The following is an 8,418-nucleotide window of genomic DNA, read 5'->3' on the forward strand; positions in this document are numbered from 1 at the left end:
AGCAAATCTAGGCCTAGTACAGTGTTCCAAGGAGAAAAGTGAGAAATTTTTAGAGATGGGCAGAAAGGAAGATGTAAGAATAACCATAACAAGATCCTTAGAGGGGAGAGCTGTGTTGGATTAAACTTTGTATGCCCTATAACAGCTATACGGGGGGGAGGGTATAGCTCAGTGGTAGAGCACATGCTTAGCAGGCACGAGGTCAACCCCCTCATACCGCTATAGAATGCCTAAGTAAGCGCCGATAAAAAAACTAACTACACATGTTAATTAATTAAAGGATGAAAGCCTGGTCAGGTAGGTTAAATATCTGTGGTTGTATTCATTTGGTTGCAGAATCAAAACTTTCAGCCTTCAGAATCAACAAGACTGACTCATTACAAACAACTGCTATTTCTGAATGCCATCCAGGTGGCACAGCCACCAATGAACCACCAAGCAAAAGAAGCAGCAAATGTGTGCTCTATGCTATGCCCAGTCAGATGTGGCCAAGGTCACACAGACAGGTTCTACAAAGGAAGCATTATTGCCATTGTCATTGAAACACAAATCTACTTTTGGGAGAAAAATGCCTTATAAATACACCAATTGAAAAACAAAGTTAATTTTAGCCTATATAAGCAAAAGGAGATTCTTCTTTTTTTTTAATTTAATTTTTTCCCCAGCTTTATTGAGATATAGTTGACAAATAACATTGTGTCAATTCAAAGTGTACAATGTGATGATTTGATATACATATACATTGTCAAAATATTACCACTTTAAGGTTAGACACATCCTTCACATCACAGAGTTACCATTTTGTGTGTGTGTGGTAAGAACATTTGAGATATATTCTTTCAGCAAATGTCAAGTATACAATACAGCATTGTTAACTGCAGTCACCATGCTGTACGTTAGAGCCTCAGAACTCATTCATCATATAATTCATGCCCGCCTCTACTTTTCTCTGCCAAACTTTTCAACCTTTAAAGCTCTCAAAACATTCCTGTTTCATAACTTCGTTTCTGGTTCCTTCGATGACATTAGCTGTTTTCAGCCCTTGTACACAGTCACATGACATAGTCAGCTATTGCACTCTCCAGGCCCTGCAAAGACGCTGGTGACTGGAAAGTTAGCTTCCGACATGCCATATAAGTTTTCCAACAGATATCCAGCAATAATGCATAATTGTATCATATATTATGTTTATTATCATACTATATTACATTACATCATAATCATATGCCTATACCTTTGCCGGATGTAGTGTAATCTTTCAGTGACTCATACAGCACTTTAAGGTCCTAGTGTGTCTCAGTTATACTTGTGCTCTCAGTAAGCGAAATAATTGTGCCAAATTGCTGGTGAATAGAGCATTATGTTGAATAGATTCCTGGTAAGCACAACTACATCTCGACTCCAAACTATCTGGAATGTAGATAGCTCTTAGTAACCCTAGGCATTTTCTACCTCCTTACTTACCAAGATTAATTCTACTTAGTTAATTTTACTTTCCCAGATCAAACGAAATCAGGTGTGTTCTATTTAATGTATTTAAAAATATTTGCTTATGATTATATTTGTTTCTGCTCCAATTTTTTTTTCCTTTTTATGTTTTTATTTCAGAGTCTCTCTGGGCTCAAAAATTATATTTTTCATGGCAATTTTTTCCCCTGGATGTTTATTTTAAGGCTGTGTACAATGAGTCCTTCAAAAAGGTGGCTCGCTGACTCGTGGCTACATCTTACACAGCAAAAATAACCAAAGTACTATTCAGCAAATACCCAAAATGTTTTTGGAAATAATAGAGAATTTATGGTTTTTCCAGCATGTTCTGCAGAGCTCTGGGCTTCTACAGATGTGCTTTGCTGGCCACCGTGATATGAGCAAAAAACCAAACTCAGCTTCTCTCTGTGCATCTCAGTATTCTTCAACCTGAGCAATTCTTTCCTTATCTGTTTTATATATTGGGACTCCACACAAGGTTGCTTGTAAAGTAGATTTCATAGCATAAAAATAGTTTGACAGTAATATTGCCCCAACTACTGATTGACTGTGAGTGTTTCATTTTGGTTGATCCAGTTGCTTGTTGACAAAGCTCCTACTGGGAAGTAGCAATGATGCTGACAAGTCCTTTCTTTGGTGTAGAAATATTTTTAAATCCTTACTAAGGGTTCACTGCTAAATAAAGCCCAGGTACTCCCAGTGTTTACTGTCCAAAGTAGCATTACACCAACACTCAATTGCACTTCCACTCGACAACTCTAAAATCTAAGCAAGAATATGTGTCGTTGCTTTGAATATTTGGATTAAAAATGATTGGAGAAGCACGTTCATATGCAGTTTGACTCTTCTCCGCGTTGGAGTAATTACCCCACATTGCAGCTGGACTCAAGGGATTTTGAATGTAGTAATGAACTGCTGCAAACCTTCCAAGAAATATAGAACCATATGTCTCAGGGACTTGGTTGGAGGCTGAAGCTATAGATAAGGATGTGGAAAGGGAATGTTAGTACTTCTAAAGCCAACTGGTTATGAATTGAAATTCATTGCTAATGTAAATGAAGCTGGAATGCATTTTTCCCATGCTGTTTAGGGTGGAATTTGTCATAGTAGTAGGAACCTGGATGCTAAACTTTATAATTTACTTTCTAATGATTAAAGAACAGAATGTCCATATGCTTAGAATTTTCATAGTAGAAGTTCAAATTTATATATGGCTTATATTATCTGGATGGCTACAATAAGAAACTCTCAGAAGCTTAGGCAAGATCAGAAAAAGGCCAAAATATGAAACTGAAAGTAATGAGAATTAAAACACAGTAGATAAAAATAGTCATCTGTAGAAGTTCCATATTCCAGAGATCCAAATCCAGGCAAGAAATAAAATGTAGATAAGAAAAGCAGTAACTTAATCAATTATATCCATTTATTTTTTTCTAGAAAGGGTGGGATGTGCTTATGGAAGCACAGTATTTCAAACTGAGGCTAGAGAAAGAGGAGCCAAAAAAAAAAAAAAAAAAAAGATTCAAAACACTCCCAGGAAGAGATACTTTGTCACCTGAGATAAACTCTCATTGAATAAGGATGGCTCAGCAAGCTTTTCTTAGAGGCTTTAGACAACTTTTAGAATCTCAAGAAAGAATAGAGAGAATAGGAATCTATCATCAATTGACTTTAAGCAAAAGGGATTATTCCAGCTATACTCGTGGGACCTGATTCAGTCAGTTGAAAGGCTCTAAGATCGCTCCTGAGGTTTTCTGGAAGCAGATGAGAATTCCTCCTGTGGACTTCAGCTCCAGCCTGTGTCTGCACCTGCAGGCCTGCCTTTTCTGACAGTCTACCCTATGGATTTTGGGCTTGCTTTAACCAGCTCCCACAATCACTTACGCCAGTTTCCTGAAATAAATCCCTTAGTGTATCTTTCCCCTTGGTTCTGTTTTTTTCTGATTGAACTGTGACTGAAATACTCCCACACAACCTTTCTAAGGCAACTAGCAAAGAACATACCTCATCAAAAAGAAAGACTCAATGAAGAAAGAGGAAAACAAGGATCACGCAAACAGGGGATTCAACTTAAAACAGAGATAAAGGGAATCCTAGGATGGATGGTGACTAATCATTCTCAGGATAACAGCTGTGGACCATGTTGGATGGGATGTCTGACATCCATAAGGAAAACAGAAAGGCATATAGTAACCTCACTCCCCCACCCCAGTCTACAGTTTTGCTTTCCATGGTTTCAGTCACCCATGGTCAACTGTGTTCTAAAAATATTAAATGGAAAATTCCAGAAATAAAGTTTTAAATTGCACACCTTTCTGAGTAGTGTGATGAAATCTCATACCATCCCTTCCCAGACTGGAATCATCCCTTTGCCCAGCACATCCTGCCTGTTAGTCACTCAGTAGCTCTCTGTTATCAGAGTAACTGTCACAGTATCACAGTGTTTGTGTTCAAGTCACCTTCATTTTACTCAATAACAGCCCCAAAGTGCAAGAGTGGCAATTCGGATGTGCCAAAAGAGAAGCACTACAGTGCTTCCTTTAAGTGAAAAAGTAAAAGTTCTCAACAAGGAAAGGAAAAAAGAAATGTATGCTGAAGTTGCTAAGATCTATGGTAAGAACAAATCTTCTATCCATGAAATTGTGAAGGAAAAAGAAATTTGTACTAGTTTTGCTGTTGCACCTCAAACTCCAAAAGCTATAGCTAGTGTGTGATATGTTCTTCATTAAGATAGAAAAGGCATTAAATCTGTACCATAAGATATTCTGAGAGAGAGAGAAGGATCACATTCACATGCCTTTTATTAGAGTATATGGTTAAAACTGTTTTACTTTATTTACTATGTTATTGTTGTTAATTTCATCGTGCCTAATTTACAATTTTTTTGTATATATATTTTTTTATTGAAGTATAGTCAGTTTACAGTGTTGTGTCAATTTCTGGTGTACAGCATAATGCTTCAGTCATACATGAACATACATATATTCGTTTTCATACTTTTTCATCATAAGTTACTACAAGATATTGAATATAGTTCCCTGTGCTATACAGTATGAACTGGTTTATTTTATATGTATTAGTTCAATCAGAAAGAAATCTCGAACTCCCAATTTATCCGTTTCCACCCCCCCCCCCCGGTAACCATATGTTATGTTATGTTATGGTAACCATAAGTTTGTTGTCTTTTTTTTGGAGGGGGGGTAGGTTTAATTGTTTATTTACTTACTTATTTTTTAATGGCAGTACTGGGGATTGAACCCAGGACCTCATGCATACTAGGCATATAAGTGTTTCCTATGTCTGTAACTCTGTTTCTGTTTTGTAAATAAGTTCTTTTTTTTTTTTTTTTTAGATTCCACATATGAATGATATTGTATGGTATTTTTCTTTCTCTTCCTAGCTTACTTCACTTAGAATGACAATATTTAGGTCCATCCATGTTGCTGCAAATTACATTATTTTATTATTTTTTATGACTGAGTAGTATAATTTATAAAATTAAATGTTAACATAGTTATGTATGCATAGGAAAAAACACAGTATATAGTTGACCTTTGAACAACATGGGCTTGAACTGGATGGGTACACTTACACATGAATTTTTTTTCAGTAGTAAATAATACAGTACTCCACAATCTGAGGTTGACTGAATCCACAGATTCATAACTTCTGATACAGAGGAAGCATGGATACAGAGGAACCAAAGATACAGAAAAACTTCAGATACAGAGAACCTGTGGATATGGAGGGCGGAGTGTAAGTAATACGCAGATTTTGTACTGTGCAGTAGTCACCAGTTCTGACCCCTGTTGTTCAAGGGTCAACTGTATACAGCGTTCAGTACTATCTGTGGTCCCAGTCATACACTAGGGGTCATGGAATGCATCCTCTTTGGCTAAGAGGGGACGACTATACTCATAAGGTGAAAATTAGTAATATGTATCAGATTAACAGATTAGTAGCTGAGAGAAAAACAAACGCCAGACAGGTTTTAAAACAATATTAACCAGAGTTCTTAGTGACCAAGACAAAAACGTACAAGTTGCCTTGCCTGGTCATTTATTGGTAGAACCACAGGAGTTTGCAGTTCCCTGTGAGCACAGGAAAAAGGGACACCAACAAAACTTCCAATGCCCTAGATGTGCCATAATTATGCTTTTGATTGAGATTATTACCAGTTTTGTTTTCTGTGTTCTGAAGAAGAATCTAATCTCCATTACAAACGATGAGGTTGGAGGAAAAAAAAAAAATCTCAGCCATGAATGCTTCTCTATGATTTGGTGTGGAGAAAGTGAAGGTTTCTGAATAGGGTTGAAAAAATAATCTGGGAAAGATGCCAGGAAGGAAAAGATTTCTAGGAGGCAAAGGAAAACTAAAACCTGTGTTGATAGAAAAATGCTTTTAGTAGAAAGGAAGGAACTCAGTACTACAAAAAGTTGTGCTGAGGGGAATCAAACTCCAGTGCCACAGTAACAACTTTGATATCTCTCAGCTGCCAGAGACTATAAAATAAAATCACATAATTTAGATATCAGCATCATGTTTTATTTTTGCTAAATTGGGTTGAAGGCTAAATTGAGAGCAACTTTAGGTATAAATTGGATTATTAGGAGAAGGAATGCCTTCTGAAATTCTGAGGAGTCCAGTAACTATCAAGTAATGGCATTAGGAGCTGTGATGTCTGTTAGGCTTAGGTAGGTACATGAAGTGTCATTCATATATGTCATAAATCCAGAAGTGGACAGACAGGTTATAAATAATAAGTACAGTACTCTAGGGTCAATTGAGTAGTGGCTTCAAGGGCTTCAAAGGGCTTTAAGAGTATTTTCTTCTACATCAGCAAATGAGGTCTCTAGGGAAAGCTGGAGATATAATGCCTTAATCTTTAATGAGTTTATCTTAAACTAATGAAAACAACTGCATTCATATAGGGATAAACACCCTAGTATCTTCAACTAGCCAGACAGACATGGGGCATGCTGGTACCTCAGCAACATGTATAATTGAGAAAGGAGGAGAAGCTGAGACTGGGAAGAACAGGGCATGAGAATACCAACCAGTCTTGAGGAGCTAGCTTCTGGAATAGCCAGGAAGTCAAGTGCCCAAAAGTCAAAGGACATGACAGCCTCAGGGCTGAGTAACTGAGGGTCCCCATCAGTCGGGTGGGGAACAATCTCAGGAATCCATCTGATGTTGGTTAGAACTCTCTTCACAGCAAGCCTCTCGGCAGGAGCTAGAATCCACAGGAAAGAGGCTCGGTGCAAGCCAAAGAGGGAGCTGGAGTCCCGTGATCTCCAGCTCAGGGTGTATCTCCAAGTCCAGCAAGGAAAGCAGAGAGAATTCACGATCTGAATAAATATGGTGGGTAACTGAGGGGAAAAAAAAATCCTACAATAAAATGTTCATGGGCTCCAATCTAAGAGTTTCCTACAGCCATGCCAATGACCAACCAGGAAGAATAGTTCTAGGTTCTATCTATAGGTAGTGCTAACAAAACTGCTTTAACCTCTTGACCTGGTCAGGATCTGCTAGGGATCAGCTTCGTCCAACACAAGAAGGACATTATTGTCTCCAGCTGGGAAGAGCTGGCGACAACAAAAGTAGAGAAAAAATGGGATCATTAAGGACAAAAGGTACATATCTATAGTTACATAAAATGAAATGACACTTGAGTCTCATTTCAAAGCTATTATACCTGCTAAGAGTCCAAGGAACTCTTGTCAGCGACGAATCCACTTTTAATGAATCGGGTTATACGTTCTTTGCTGTGTGTTTCTAAGGGCTCTGCTCTGAGCAGGCCAATGAAAAGAAACTTCTGCACATTTACTCAGGCAGATACTCGTTCAGAGTGATAACAGGAATTGTTGTTTTGATCTCAGTAATAGTTTATGAAGCCGACTGGAGAGTCATGGAAAGAATGATTAAAGCAAGGACAAAAAATAATCTACACTTTCTTTTTCCCATAGAGCCTGAAAAATCTTTTTTTACCCACCTTTCATTATCCTTTGGAATAACTTGTAGGGGAATAAAAGCAGATGTCTGGAGAAGTCATCAAGGAAAGCCACAAATCAAAAAGAGATTTCAAACAGATATGTTTTTAATGAACTGGCTGAAGAAGGGTTGGGGTTTTTTTTTTTTTTCCCCTGTTCCATCCCAACTGATCCCCAAGTGTTAGTGGCTGTGTGTTCTATCAACCAGTACTTTTCCAAATCTAAATGTGCTGTCATTTTACTTCTCTTTGGTAAGAGAAGACTTAAGAAAGTAGAAGAAAGTATGCTTTAGAGTGCCAAAACAGCGTTCTTCAGAATTCAGCCCTTTTAATCCACAGGTAAAACCACCTGGACCTGAAAAACTTGAAATAATTCCTTGCTCGACCTTTATAATGTGTTATACTCCAAAGGGAAAAATATGATGGCACTTCTTAAAAGAGCTGTATTGAGTCACAGAACATTCATTCAATGGCTATTCTTTTTTTTTTTTTTTTTTTTCCTTTCTTTCCCAGAGGCATAGTATTTGACATCAGAATTTAAAAGATCTTTAGGTACTTTGGGTACTTTTTCTTTTTAAAAGGACAGGTAATTTTTTTTTTTTTTTATCTAGCTAAGGGTTTTGGATAGACAGACATATTATCTCTGGATAAATAGAATTCCACCCAAAAGAGTAAAGTAATTTCTACAACTTTCAATTCTTAATATGGCCCTAGTTCTAAACCAGCCAATGGTTTTAGTGTTAGAAGAGGTCTGAAGAGACGATCTTGCCTTATTGTAACCACTAAGATGTAATTATGTCCATGTCCTCATTTTCTGCAGTAAGGTTCAATGCTATGCTCGGGTCTCACTGAAACTCAGAGAGCATGAGAATCCAGGACGACTGCCTGTTGTGGAGGGCCTTGATCTACCATTACACCATGCTGTTTCTCTCCTGGAACAG

Source organism: Camelus ferus, chromosome 5, assembly GCF_009834535.1.
Source record: "Camelus ferus isolate YT-003-E chromosome 5, BCGSAC_Cfer_1.0, whole genome shotgun sequence".
NCBI lineage: Eukaryota > Metazoa > Chordata > Mammalia > Artiodactyla > Camelidae > Camelus > Camelus ferus.